Source organism: Theropithecus gelada, chromosome 10, assembly GCF_003255815.1.
Source record: "Theropithecus gelada isolate Dixy chromosome 10, Tgel_1.0, whole genome shotgun sequence".
NCBI classification, from domain to species: Eukaryota; Metazoa; Chordata; class Mammalia; order Primates; family Cercopithecidae; genus Theropithecus; species Theropithecus gelada.
Genome location: NC_037678.1, coordinates 10,770,583 through 10,785,566, shown reverse-complemented (window position 1 = coordinate 10,785,566; position 14,984 = coordinate 10,770,583). Strand labels below are relative to the sequence as shown.

At 37.8% G+C, this 14,984-nt stretch overlaps 1 protein-coding gene across 1 annotated transcript in view; it reads right to left on the bottom strand.

The window, feature by feature from the left end:
• The window catches only part of ENTHD1 (ENTH domain containing 1), a 147,901-nt gene that overhangs the window by 27,596 nt on the left and 105,321 nt on the right, over positions 1-14,984 (bottom strand). The gene's annotated exons all lie outside the window — the stretch shown is intronic.

Sequence of the window (14,984 nt, the reverse complement as noted above, 5' to 3'; positions counted from 1 at the left end):
TTTGTCTATATGGAAGAAAGGAAACAATCTTTCAGAGATGTTCTGACAATTAGTAAAATGTAACTTCCACTGGGTTGGAGATCTTTGTCCATTCTAGTGGTTAATATCACCGAAGTACCTAGAATAGTCCCTAGAATATAACAGACAATATTTATTACATATAGGAGACAACGAAGGAATTCTAAGAAACTGAAACTTCAGGTGGGCCTGATCTAGGAATGTCTATTGAATCAATGCGTCATAGACCTGGTCCAAGTTTCTAGATGCAAATTGCTAGGAACACTCTCAGCGCCAGGGCTTGCTCTGCAACAGCTCCATCTGAACGGGGATATGAAAAGAAAGACCATTATTTTTATGAAGTTGTGTTCATGAAATGAGAAGCGTAATGAGATAGAAGAGGGCCAAAGGAAGAGGTTATCTTCTGAAGCTCCCAAAAGGGACAGAGAAATTGTGTGATTCACTATCGAGTGATTATACATCACGATGTATGTCATAAAATACTTCAGAATGCACATTTATATGCTATCCTCATCACTTTTGGGCTCTGCGTTATTAAAGAAAAGAAACTTTCCTTTGTCTCTAAAAACCTTCCTTTTCATTTTCATCTGCAGTTGGAGGTTAGCCTTAGCAAAAAAGCTGCTGGTATGTACCACAGAATTAGACAGTTCAAGAAATTTATTTTGCTATCTTCACCAGAAATTCCATTTTTCCTCCATCCTCTCATCTTTTAAAATTCAATTCAAGTATCACTTTCTCTTTAAAGCTTGCCCTGACCCTCTTCTTTCCTCACCCTATCCTATTATTGCCTATCTTCACATGTCCTGTTTGAAGCTCTGTGAGTAATTATAACAGTTCATACCTCATTTATTACAAGTCTTGTCCCCTACCTGACAAAAGTCTCCTTGAGGAGACCTTACAAGGAGTCATCTTCGTGTCCCAGCACCTAACAGTGCCATTCCCAGAGGACAGGTTCAATGAATGCTCACTGGGTACAAGGGAAACTGAAGCACAAAGATGAAAGAAAAGTAACGCCTTCATTTTTCTAAACTGAATATAGTTTAACTGCTTAATAATGATGAAAGGAAATAGGTAGATGAAAAGAACCTCTCCTAAAATATTCCTAATTTGCATATGACTGAAATATATTTAGATGATTGAAAGTCTGTTAAAAATACTAATAAAAGCCAAGCGCAGTGCCTGTAGTCCCAGCTACTGGGAGGCTGAGGTGGGAAAATCACTTGAGCCCAGGAGTTCGAGATCAGCCTGGGCAACATTGTGAGACCCCATTTCTATGAAAAAAAAACCCCAACAAACCCAAACTAATATATTCCTAGTAGAATACTAGATCACTAGATTTATGGTATTTCAAAGTGACTTTGCATACCACCACATTTATATCAAAGCATTCATTAAAAGTGAATTTTAGTTAAATATTTTTCCACTGACTTTCATTTTACATCTGAGAAAAACAGGACAAAAATGTTTTGCTCTATATGTAACAAGAACATCTTAAAATTTAGCAATATTAAACTAGGACATTTCAGAATGACTAGATCTTTCTGATGAAAATATTCACAGCACTTAATCTAAATCTCAAAATTGGGATGCATAAAGTTGTCTGTATGGCTGCCATTTTAAGGTTTAGAAAAAAGTTTAAAATGAAACAAATGAACAAATCCTTAAAATTCAATGAAGCAAACCAGACAGAAGTCATTCCATTTCTATCCACCCCCTTTCCCAATAGCTGAGGAAGAACAGGCTGCAATCTTTTGGTTGCTTGGTCTTTTGCTAAAGTTGCTAACTTTTTAAATGAATCAAATACTCTGACCTAGAAGAAGCCAAATGAAAAATAATGATTTGAAATGCATAGTACATTATTTCAAAGAGAAAAATGTTTACTTACACAGAAAGCTAAAGAGTCTTGAAGATTCTAGAAAGCAAGTTGTACCAGGTTTCTCTTCCATCAGCCGTTGTCCACCTCTGCTGTCTATGCAATGCGTCAAATTATTCCTCTCCAATTCAATTACTACTTTATAGTTTATATTTGAAAATCCTTCAAAAACTGCCTCTTGTGTCAGTGAGAAAGTACAAATTCCTTGGGTTTCAAAGGCCCTCCATTGCTTGCTTTCTATTGCTACTCAACAGGAAACAAACCCTCAGTCAGGCCATTCTCCCTGTCACTCCATATGCCATGAGCATTTAGGTCCATTTAGCTTCATTCTCCATGTTAACACAGGGCTCTTGACCATTACCACTGATTCCCCACCCTGCACTCCAACACTGGAATACCCTTCTCTTCTCTGCCTATTTAAATCCTTTTAAACCCTACTATTCCTTAAATACTACTTCTAGAAGCTATTTCCAATCATGCCTACCACTCTATCTTAATCCTTCCCTTCTCTGAGGTCATATTTCTATAAACTCATTTTTCACTTAATTATATGCTATTTAGTGCCTATCATGTATCATATTAAGTTCCTGTATTTTGACTTTATAACCTGCATCATGCTTTTGCATATAGGAGGTGTCAAATGTTTGTTAAATTTAGCTATGTCTTAATTTATAAATTATTTAATATCAACTTTATATGTTGATTTTGTGTATAACAATGTATACTGTATTTGAAGCCTAAAAATAGGAATGGTCCACCAAGAAATAATTGTTAGTACCCACTATTTACACTGGACTGTATTAGACGCAGGACGTATGCATAAGTGGAAGTCACAATTCCTATTGTCAATGAACGAACGTCAATGAACAATGAATTCCTATTGTCAATGAACAAAGTATGGATTATATATATATAGATAGAGACAGATACACATACAAACTTGTGTAAATGTACACATATACACACAGGTATATGTATGATAAACACATAAAAATAACCAATAATATAAGTTACCAGTTCAATTTCACAGTGTCTAAAAAATTGTAGCTTTCCAATAAATGAATGAACAGGAATATACTTGCTCAACAGCAATATGAACATGTTTTAGTTTGGATACCCCAAAAGGCAGACTTGGATGCAAGTAATTTGGCCAGTGATTTGAAGAAGCACAAATGAGGGACCGGGAAAGTTAAAACAAAGAAGGGACAAAAGTCAATAAAGAGTATATTAACAAGAAAGTTACTGTTGTGGGAAAATGAGGGCCACTCCTGTTGGGTTGCCTCAGAACTGTTCTCCCAGGGATGAGAAGGTGGAATATTTTTTCAATAATTCTTACTATCACTGGTTGAGGGTTGACTCTGGGCATTAAATCCCTGCAACTTCCAGCTGCCCTGCACTTAGGATGAACAAGTCTAAGGGCTCTGGAGAAAGCTCCTGGGTAGAGAAGAAGAGAGATGCAGGTACTTTCAGCGTAAATGGGAACTGGTCACCAAGGCTGCAGCAGTACTCAGAGGAAGGTCAAGAGAGTATGGGGTGGGGCATCAATAGTACCAGCTACAAGATATAATCACTCTCCCCTACTTTCTCAAAACCCACTGAAATGACAGAAGTGGAATAAAAAGGCATCAACCAGAGGGGAAATAGAACAGAAGAGAAGAGAGGACAACAAAAGATAAGAAATGTCAACAAATTTTGTGAAAAGGAGAAGTTTGTGGAGGATTAGAAGCAGCAAAACCTAAATGCCTGTAGAGGGGAAAGCCAATCTGATGGAAATCAGTTCTCACAACATAACTCCAGAAAGTTTTAGAAACTGGGGACTGGGTATCCTAGAGGTCTGAGAACTTTGTAGCTTTGTTTTGGGGAAAGCATCTTCATTCAAAGATAGTTGTATCTTGTTAGGTAGAAAAAGAGGGTTGTTTTTGTTGCTTGGAAATTTAAATGTGTAGAATGCGTATGATGCTGAGTAGGCAATGGATGGGCTGTGCAGCTACTGAGCTGCTGTGTCAGCTTCATACGCACACCCTTCTATACTCTTGCTTTGTGATACTGGAGCTGGGACACCACATACCACGTTCATACTTTGCCAGTTAGCTTTTTGTTAGGTGCTGTCAACAAGAGGTGCTAGAGATAGATGGGAAGGTTAGAGTATGAAGAGAGGACTTGCTCCTTCCTGTTTGTCCCCCGCTCCTGACTACAACACCCTTGCAACGCTTCTCCACTCCATCAGTGGGGAAGATGGAAAGAATGCGTTCTTGCCAGTTTGCACTTTTCCAACACTTGTAGAAGCAGCCTTATCATACTCTCTTAATATTAGCACCCGCCAACCAGCACCCCCTCCTAAAAGGCCTGGGTTACCACCCCATAGAGCCCCTTCTCCAAGCTTCTAAATTTGAATAACTCCTCCAGCGTTAGGGCGGGTAACTTATCCCTGCAGTTGCTACCTTCATGATATCCTGGTACAGGCTGAGTGTCCCTTATTGGAATTGCTTGGGACCAGAAGTGTTTTAGATTTTGGACTTTTTCAGACTTTGGAATATCTGCATTATACTACCAGCTGACCATACCTAATCTGAAAATTCAAAATCTGAAATGCTCCAACTAGCATTTCTTTGAGCATGACGTTTGAGCATTATGTAGTGCTAAAAAAAATTTTGGATTTTGGATTTTCCGATTAGATGTGCTTAACCTATACTCTTTTTTTGCCCTTTCTGTTTTTAATACTTAATATTTTTGTATTAAATTCTCTCTATTGTATCATATTTTTGTGATAATGGCAGAGTAGTTCCAAGTGGACCAATTCTCCTGTAGATAACAGCCAGAAAATTAAAAAATATACAGAAACCAATAACCTGAAGGCATAGGAGGGGGACCAAAAGTAGGCAGAAACTAGAGAGGGAGAAGAGTTAGAAGACAGAGAACACTGGGGAAGTTTGCTGTTTTTCCAACTTGCTACCCTGAATCCAGCCAGCTCTACAGTGATTGGCTAAAAGTGGGCTAAAACCATAGTCTTAACTGGATTGTAAGAACCAGAAAACAAGATTTGGAGCTACCATAGCACTGGAAAGGGGAGAAATCTGGTAAAAACAAAACAAAACAAAACTACAGAGAAAACCATACCTGCTATCATTATAGTCAAACTGCTGATAATCAAACATAAAAATGAAAATCTTGAAAATACCCAAAGAAAGATGACCCATTCTATATAAGGGAAGAATGAGATCAATGATGACTGACTTCTCATCAGAAATAACAGAGGCTAGAAGATAGCAGAATGACATCATTTTTTTAATGCTTAAAAAAAAAAAAAACTGTCAATGCAGAATTCTATATCCAGCAACAATATTCTTTAAAATTGAAGGCAAAAATCAAAACATTGTAAGATAAAAACTAAGAGAATGAATTGCCAGTAAAAAAAACTTTATAACAAGAATTGCTAATGGAATTACTTCGGGTTGAAGATAAAGTATACCAAATGGAAAGTTGGATCTTTGGGAAGAAATAAAGAGTTCTAAAAATGGAAAATATATAGGTGAATGTAAAAGACTGTTTTTACTCTTATTTTTTTAAATAAAATATATGTAACTCTTTAAAAAAAAGTAACAATTTGTGTGGAGTGTTATAACGAATGTAAATATAATTTAAATGACTATAGCAGCAGTCCCCAAGCTTTTTGGCACCAGGGACTGCTTTTGTGGAAGACAATTTTTCCACAGAACAGGGTGTGGGGGGGATGGTTTGGGGATGAAACTGTTTCACCTCAGATCATGTGGCATTAGATTCTCATGAGGAGTGTGCAACCTAGAGCCCTCGCTTTACAGTTCACAATAGGGTGCTCCTATGAGAATCTAATGCCGCTGCTGATCTGACAGGAGGCAGAGCTCAGGCGGCAATGCTAGCTCACTTGCTTCTCACCTTCTGCTGTGCGGCCCAGTTCCTAACAGGTTACAGACTGCTACCAGTCCATGGGCCGGGGCTGGGGACCCCTGGACTATAGCATAAATGATGAGATGGTAAATAGACCTATATGGTTGCAATATTCTTATATTTTATATGCAATGGTGACACAATATTAACTCTAAATAGACTGTGAATACCTAAAGGTATATAATTTAATCCCTTGGTATAACTACCAAGGCTGATAGGTAAAGTGGAATTCTAAAAATTATTGACTTAGCTCAAAAGAAGGAAGGTAGGTAGGAACAGAGGCACGAAACACCAATGAAACAAGGAGAAAGGAATAGAAAAATAGTAGTTGTAAAGCCAACCATTTCAATAACCACAGTAAATGCAATTAACAGGCACAAATTTTCAGACTGGATAAAAAAGATCTAATTATATACTGTATACAAGAGACACCCTATAAAAACAACATTGCAAATGGGTTGAAAGTAAATGCTTTATAAAGATATACCATGGAATGATAAGTTTAAGAAAGCTGAGTGGCTCTATTAATATTAGATAAAATACACTTTAAGACCAGGGGTATTCGTAGAGATAAAAAGGCATATTTCATAATGACAAAAGGGCCAATCATCTGGCAGATACAAACATAAATGTATATATGCCTTAGAACAGTGCTTTAAAATACATGAAGCAAAATCTGACGGAATTAAAGAACTAGCTAGGCGCAGTGGCTCATGCCTGTAATCCCAGCATTTTGGGAGGCCAAAGCAGGTGGATCGCTTGAGCCCAGGAATTTGAGAATAGCTTGGGCAACATAGTAAGACCTCGCCTCAAAAACAAAACAAAACAACAACAACAACAACAAAACACCTCGAGAATTAAAGAAAGAACTAGCTAAATCCAACTAAGTCATATTTAGAGAGTTTAACACCCTTCACTCAGTGATGGATAAAACAAGTAGACAAAGTATCAGCGGGATCTAGAAGACTTAACATCAACTACCTCGACCTAATAGACATTTATAAAGCTCCTATGGCAGAAAACACATTTTCTTTGCAAGTGTGCAAGTACCCATGGTCTATTCACTGAGATGGTCCATGTGCTGGACTAAGTCTCAATAAGCTTTAAAAGCCCAAAGCCTTCTATTAGGTTCTCTGGACACAATGGAATTGAATGTAGAAATAACAATGTACTTAGCAGAAACTCCTAAATATTTGGAAATTTAGAAAACATACTTCAAATACTCATGGGTCAAAGAAGAAATTTATACATTTTAAGCATGTACAGTTTATTGAATGGTAATCATACCTCAGTAAAGCTGCTAACCTCATAGCTGGTGTATTTTTTGGTCTCCTGACCAGATTCTGACATATATAATGCTTTAGGAAAATTATTGCTGTATCTTTAATTGAAATTCTCTGGGGTTGGGAGATAATAGAAATAAGAAAACTAGGAGACCAGTGAAATAATTCAGATTTGTAAGGTTAATTTAATACCAAAATAAATACTAAGCAACTACAAATTCAGGCATTGTGTTAGGTTTAGAGGTATAAAGATATGTGAGAGATTCAAACAAGTGATGTCTGAACCAAGCTGAAAGCATGAGGAAAAAGTCAAGCAAGAGAAGAAGGACACAAAGATGTCCAAGTAAAGGGAATAATTTCAGCAAAGAAATGAAGGCTGTACACAATGTGCTGTGTGGTAGTGGCCGGGCAGGTACAAAGCATTCAGCATTACGAGCGCACAGTGCACACAGAGAGCAGAGGAGCTCAATCTGGAGACATAGACGGAACCAGGGCTGGCAGACGTTTTGACAGACAGGATTGATGAGAAAGAATGAAATTGAAATCTTAAGACAATTTCTTTGAAACTCATTCCTCTTCATATGCCTCCAACGAACTTTGCTGGCTCTCCTCCTATCTGTCTAAGCAATCTTCTCAACATTCTTCCTGGCCCTGTTTCCTGTGAAATGTAAACACTGTCTGTCCTTGACTTTCCTCTTCTGCCTCTACAATCTCCCAGGGTGATGTCATTTATTATTATACTTACACTAGATCTAGACGGTCACCTGTGGACAAGTAATTCACACATTTTAATCCTGAACCCTGACCTCTGCTGATTTTTAGCCCTAAATATCTACCTATTTATCTGTTCAGGGAAGTCGTATCATCCTCCAGCCTCCTCATCCTTGGGTGTTTGCTTCACCTCTGTTAATATGACCAGCAGCTTCCCAGTCACTCAGGTTATTTTGGAACTATGGTTGTTACCACAGCCTCTAAGAGGTCTCTCCAGCTTGCCCCTCAGGCCACTCTACACAGCCCAGTCAGAGTGACCTTTCTAAAACGAAAATCAGATGTTATTTCTCCCCAACACTTCTTCAAATTATTTAACATGGGTTACAAGGCTCTGCATAGATTAGTCCCTATTTACCTCTCTTGCCTCATCTTGTGCTACTATTCTAAAGCTGTAGGATCCAGCTATACTTCTTTCAGTCTTCAAATTCTATGCTCCCCCTCAGCACTAAGCCTTCACCTGTGCTGATCTTTTTGCCTGAAATGTTCCTTGTCTCTTTATATCAAACTGATTTTCAGCTTCCAGATTCATGTCCCTTAAAAAAACATGTGTTTCCATGCCTCTGTGTTTTTGCTCATGCTGTTCCCTCAGCCTAGAATATCCTCTTCCTCACCCTTCTTTTCCATCAAAAATGGTTTCATTCTTCAAGGCCTCATGCAAACACTACCTCCTTAGTGAAATCTTCTATCCTTCATGTTAAAATGAATCTATTTTCTCTGCTATTACATAGTACAATGTGAATACTCACATTTTCCATTGATTTCATTATTTCAAATATTCATTCATTTGTCAAATGTTTATTAAGTACAAGGATGTCTTAGACACTATTATAAGCTCTGGAAATACAGGGGTAAACAAAGTTATTATTTATAACTTCTTATATGTTTATAGAGCCGTCACCTATAGGGTACTGCAAACCCCTCAGGTCACAGATCCTATTCAACTTGTTCAACCCACAGGCAACTAGCAGAGTATACCTGTAGTCACTTGATAAGTGTGTGTTCAATGAATCATAAGCTGGATGATTTGGTCATTAAAAGAGACTCAACTATAGAGAAAGGAGAGGTCTTTACTTAGTCCCTTTGATCCTAGAGATCAAGTGACTTGCTCAGAATCACACCATGATTAAAGAGCAGAACTAGAACTAGAATCCCAGATTCCCAAATCCCAAATCAATGTTATTTACTAGGGGAATAAAAGAAGGAATAGAGAAGTATGGGAGAACCAGCTGCACCAGGTTTTTTCTTTACTAACAATTCTAACAGCTTGATGTGTACGTGTTCATAAACGTAAAGCGACTCGATTTCCCCTTGGGCTCACTCCATTTGTCCCTGGTGCTGCTCCTGGAGGTGCAGGACCATGGGAATGGGAATGGAGTTGAGTCAGCACACAGATGGCCTGTGTATCTGTGCTGCTTGCCTTCTCCCAGAAAGACAGCTTTGAGTAGATGCTTTCTTGAATATATATAATGCAGCATTTGTGGAAACTTTTCTGAAGTCCACAAGAACTTGAGGAGATTTGATGGAGAACTGCAATGAATACTGTCTTTTTTTTTTTTTCTTTTTAAGGGGTTGGGGGCAGGGTCTCATTCTGTTACCCAGGCTGGAGTGCAGTGGTGCGATCATGGCTTACTGCAGCCTGGCCAGGTTCCCACCTCAGCCTCCCAAGTGGCTGAGGACCACAGGCACATGCCACCACATCTGTTTAATTTTTTTTTTAATTAGTTGTAGAGATGAGGTCTTGATATGTTGCCCAGGTAGTCTTGAACTCCTGGGCTCAAGTGATCTACCCGCCTCAGCCTTCAAAAGTGCTGGGATTACCGGCATGAGCCACCACACCCAGCTGAATACTGTCTTTGTATGTTTGAACATAAACATGTAAATGTATACTCTGTAAACACTAAACCAATTGTTTCATGAGGACTTTCCAACATTTGCTGGGAGAGAATTTCTCTGAATTTCACTGAAAAGACAGAAGAGTACAGGTGAATTAATGTGGTTGGCTTGCTTTATCTGTCTTCTCATTTTCTTTCCATTTGAACCTGAATGTCAAAGAGCTTTGTTCTCGAGGATCTATCCAGCTGACTCCTAGACAGGAAGCCCAGTATTGAATTATGAGACTATACCCAGTATTCTTTATCATACAGCGCTTTTATACCTGCCAATATACCTGACTGATGTAAAATGGGGCTTTGACACATGAGTCTCATTAAAGCTGGCTTGATTATTCTTGACAGTTATCTTTTAGGTATCGTTTAGTTTATTCCCTACGTAAGACATCAGGCTGCAAATTTAAATACAGACTATCATGAAAATGACTGAAGTAGGAAAAAACAACGAAACACCTCCATGCTTTGAGCCGAAGGACACAAGAGAATAGCTAAGCTGTTAAAGTAACTAAGAATACTTTTGCCAGTTTGCAGATGATGATGAAATCTGTTGAAAGAGAACTTCAGATTTGCTTCTGAGTTAAGAGATTTTGTGTGCAGATAGGAACATTCCACCCTGCTACCTCTTTTTCATTTTGCAATAATCCCATTGCATTGTTTCAGGTGTTACAATCAGTGTATATTATTTTGTATTCATTATTGTGAATCTAGTAGTGGGGTTATATTCCAACAGAGTTATTGCTATGATCTTGCCCTTGTTCTGATACATAGTATCCAATTACAGCTACAAAGCAGAGAGCTGGCAAGCAGGACAAAAGATGGATGCCAAAATATGTCTTTCTGTAGTTTAAAAATGTGTAACTGAAGGAGCTTCTATTTTAGTAATTAAGTCAACAGATGAAATAGGACCTGAAGGTAATAATAAGGCCATTTTGCTAAGAGGCCACAGTTATAAATTATTAATATAGAGGACTGATTTAAAATGCTTATTAAATTTATTGGTTTAAAAGACAAGCCACTAAGTTAAAATGAATATTGAATGTGCAACTTAAATAACATGCTTGACATGAAAATTTTAATATATTTTTTCTTACAGTACATGCATAAAACCTAAATAATCATAAGAAGTTAGAATAGCTATAGTCTCCCTATGATTGTGTGTATGTGTGTGTACACAGTTGTAGGTCCTGAGAATTTTATATATCATTACATATAATTGTAGTGTATATTATACTCAAATATTAAGAAAACATAGTTTTAAAACACAGCATGAAATATGGCAAGCATCATTTACTACCACTTCAATATAAACTTGAAATAATGGCTTAATTTCTCATGGACAAATACAGATCTGGACATATGTAAAGGTGCTTTTTTTCATGTAACTTGCTTCTTGTATAAAGGTGCTTTTTAAAAAAATTAAGTGGTCAGCTAAAGACTTTCATGCCATTAAAATGGATTATAATGAATGGATTATAAAACAGGTAGAGGGTGCTCATTATTACATTTTAAACCATAGTTAAGGTTCCGCCAATTACAAAAACCATAATTTCCCTCAATAGATTATAGTTATAAAAATGAAAGCTGAAAATGTCTTTGTGAAGGTGGCGATCTTTATGTATTGCGACGTTTCCTGTGTTTCTGCTAGCGAGAGTTTCAATGGAGCCTGGTCTCTGGCATGTGGATGGTCTCCCTGCTCTATAAAGCATGCCAGGCTGAACAAGATGAGCAGGTGCCTGAGGGCACAAGAGTATGTGGCCATCAGGCCAACCCTTAAAATGACAATAAAACCCTACAGGTGATTATAGAAGAGTAAAAATTTAAGCTAAATTGGGTCAGAGGCTTAATTCTGACATGAATTAAATATATGAGATGCTTGAAAAGGTGCCTGGCACACAGCAAACTCTATTTAGTCATGGTTATTGGTATCATGAAACAGTCTGAAGAAGTGGGATTACAGGGAGTTCCTGCCATGGCCCTGACTGGAAGTGGATGTGAATGTCAACAAACCAGGTGCTCTCCCTTCCCCATAGATACTCCTGTATTTATGATCTGCAAGCACGATGCATTCTCTTGAACCTGCCAATTCTCGGAAGGCGGGTATTGAGATCAAGAGAACTGGTATACTATGTAAATATGACAGTGATATGAAGAACTACAACTCTCAGACATATTCCCTATTAGATATATGGACCACTAATACACTTTTAAACTTCGACACAGAGTCAAAATCACGTCTGTCTGCAACACTGAAACAAGCCTTTAAATATCACTTAGATCATAAATTCAGATGAAGTATTATTTCTTGTGAAACATAAATGTTCTGTTATTCAAAATAAGCAAAACAGACACCTATTAAAACTTTAAACATTACAGTGGACCAGAGAACATGCCCCTTTTGAAACACCTTACTGAATACCTAAGATGGCAAATACCATTTCTCTTCTTCTAGACAGAGGCAGTTGTATGGTCCTTGTTCTTAAAGTTCTTTGCTTATATTTTTATAATATGACTTATAGGACTATACTATAATTTATCTACTAATGTTTCTGTTACTCTTTTTATTCCCATGCCTTCCACATATCTTCATTCATGCAACAAACATTTTTGAGGACAGATCATGTACTACAAACATGCCCAAGAATACAAAAGCCAGAATAATTAGGCCAGTGAAGCCTTTAAACCTTAAAATTATTAAGCACAGAAGATAAAATAACTACAGATATACTTAATGTGGTTAGAGAAATAAAGTATTTCTGAAAGATGTGCAAAGTGTAAGAGATTATAAAAGCAGGCCAGGTGTGGTGGCTTATGCCTGTAATCCTAACACTTTGGGAGGCTGAGGCAGGTGGATCATGAGGTCAGGAGTTCGAGACCAGCCTGGTCAACATGGTGAAACCCCGTCTCTACCAAAAATACAAAAATTGGCCAGGCATGGTGGCGCATGCCTGTAATCCCAGCTACTCAGGAAGCTGAGGCAGGAGAATTGCTTGAACTCAGGAGGCAGAGGTTGCAGTGAGCCAAGATCATGCCACTGCACTCCAGCCTGGGCGACAGAGCAAGACTCTGTCTCAAAAAGCAACCAAAACCAAAACCAAAAAAACAAAACCAAGCAGATTTAACAAAGATCCAAATAGAACTTCTAAAAATGAAAAATAACAACTGAAATTTTAAAATAAATTGGTGAACCGAGCTGGGAGAATTCACTACCACCAGACCTGTCTTACAAGAAATGCTAAAGAGAGTTATTTAGTTTGAAAGAAAAAAGACAGTCACATGAAAGAAAAAAGAAAAAAAGAAATTGGAAGGTATAAAACCTACTGGCAAAATTAAGTACATGGACAAGCCAGAATACTCTAATGCTGTAACTGTGTTGTGAAATCCACTTCTAACTCTAGTATGAATCCCCAAAGACAAATCTATCAAAGACAATAATAGCTATTGCCACCTGCTAAGAGATGGGTAATATAAAATATGTAAACTGACACAAACAAAAGTCAAAATGTGGAGGGGATAAAGTTAAAGCGTAGAAGGTTTTTTTTTTCTTTCATTTTTTCTTTGTTTCTATTATTTTCTTTGTGATCTAAAATAAGTTGTCATCTCTTTAAAATAACTTGTTATATCTATAAGATCGGTTTTTTTTTTTTTTTTTTTTTTGGTAAGCCTAGTGGTATAGATTCACTTAAAATGAAAAGCAATTGATTAATACATACTACCAGAGAAAATCACTTAACCACAAAGGAAGATAGAAAGAAGTTACAAAAGAACCAGAAAGCAAGCAACAAAATAGAAGTAATAAGTCCTTACTTAACAATAATAATACTGTGGGGACTGTGTGTGGTGGCTCATGCTTGTAACTCCAGGACTTTGGGAGGCCAAGGCAGGTGGATCACTTGAGTTCAGGAGTTCGAGACCAGCCTGGCCAACATAGTGAAACCTTCTCTCTACTAAAAATGCAAAAAAGATTAGCTGGGTGTCATGGCATGCACCTGTAGTCCCAGCTACCCAGGAGGCCGAGGCAGGAGAATCACTTGAACCTGGGAGGCAGAGGCTGCAGAGAGCCAAGATCGTACCACTGCACTCCAGCCTGGGTGAAAGAGCAAGACTCGGCTCAAACAACAACAACAACAACAACAACAACAAACTGTGTACTCAATTCTCCAATTAAAAGGCACAGAGTAGCTGAATGGATAAAGAGATAAACTCAACTATATGTTGCCTACAGGAAACCTACTTCACCTGTAAAGACACACATAGACCAAAAGTGCAGGGGTATAAAAAGATATTCCATGTAACTGGAAACCAAAAAAGAGTAGGAAATGGACTAAATGCTCCAATTAAAAGACACAGACTGGCAAACTGGATAAAGAGTCAAGACCCATCAGTCTGCTGTATTCAGGAGACCCATCTCACATGCAGAGACATACATAGGCTCAAAATAAAGGGATGGAGGAAGATTTACCAAGCAAATGGAGAACAAAAAAAAGCAGGGGTTGCAATACTAGTCTCTGATAAAACAGACTTTAAACCATCAAAGATCAAAAGCGACAAAGAAGGCCATTACATAATGGTAAAAGGATCAATTCAACAGGAAGAGCTAACTATCCTAAATATATATGCACCCAATACAGGAGCACCCAGATTCATAAAGCAAGTCCTTAGAGACTTACAAAGAGACTTAGACTCCCATACAATAATAATGGGAGACTTCAACACTCCACTGTCAACATTAGACAGATCAACGAGACAGAAAGTTAACAAGGATATCCAGGAATTGAACTCATCTCTGCAGCAAGCAGACCTAATAGACATCTATAGAACTCTCCACCCCAAATCAACAGAATATACATTCTTCTCAGCACCACATCGTACTTATTCCAAAATTGACCACGTAATTGGAAGTAAAGCACTCCTCAGCAAATGTACAAGAACAGAAATTATAACAAACTGTCTCTCAGACCACAGTGCAATCAAACTAGAACTCAGGACTAAGAAACTCAATCAAAACCGCTCAACTACATGGAAACTGAACAACCTGCTCCTGAATGACTACTGGGTACATAACAAAATGAAGGCAGAAATAAAGATGTTCTTTGAAACCAATGAGAACAAAGATACAACATACCAGAATCTCTGGGACACATTTAAAGCAGTGTGTAGAGGGAAATTTATAGCACTAAATGCCCACAAGAGAAAGCAGGAAAGATCTAAAATTGACACTCTAACATC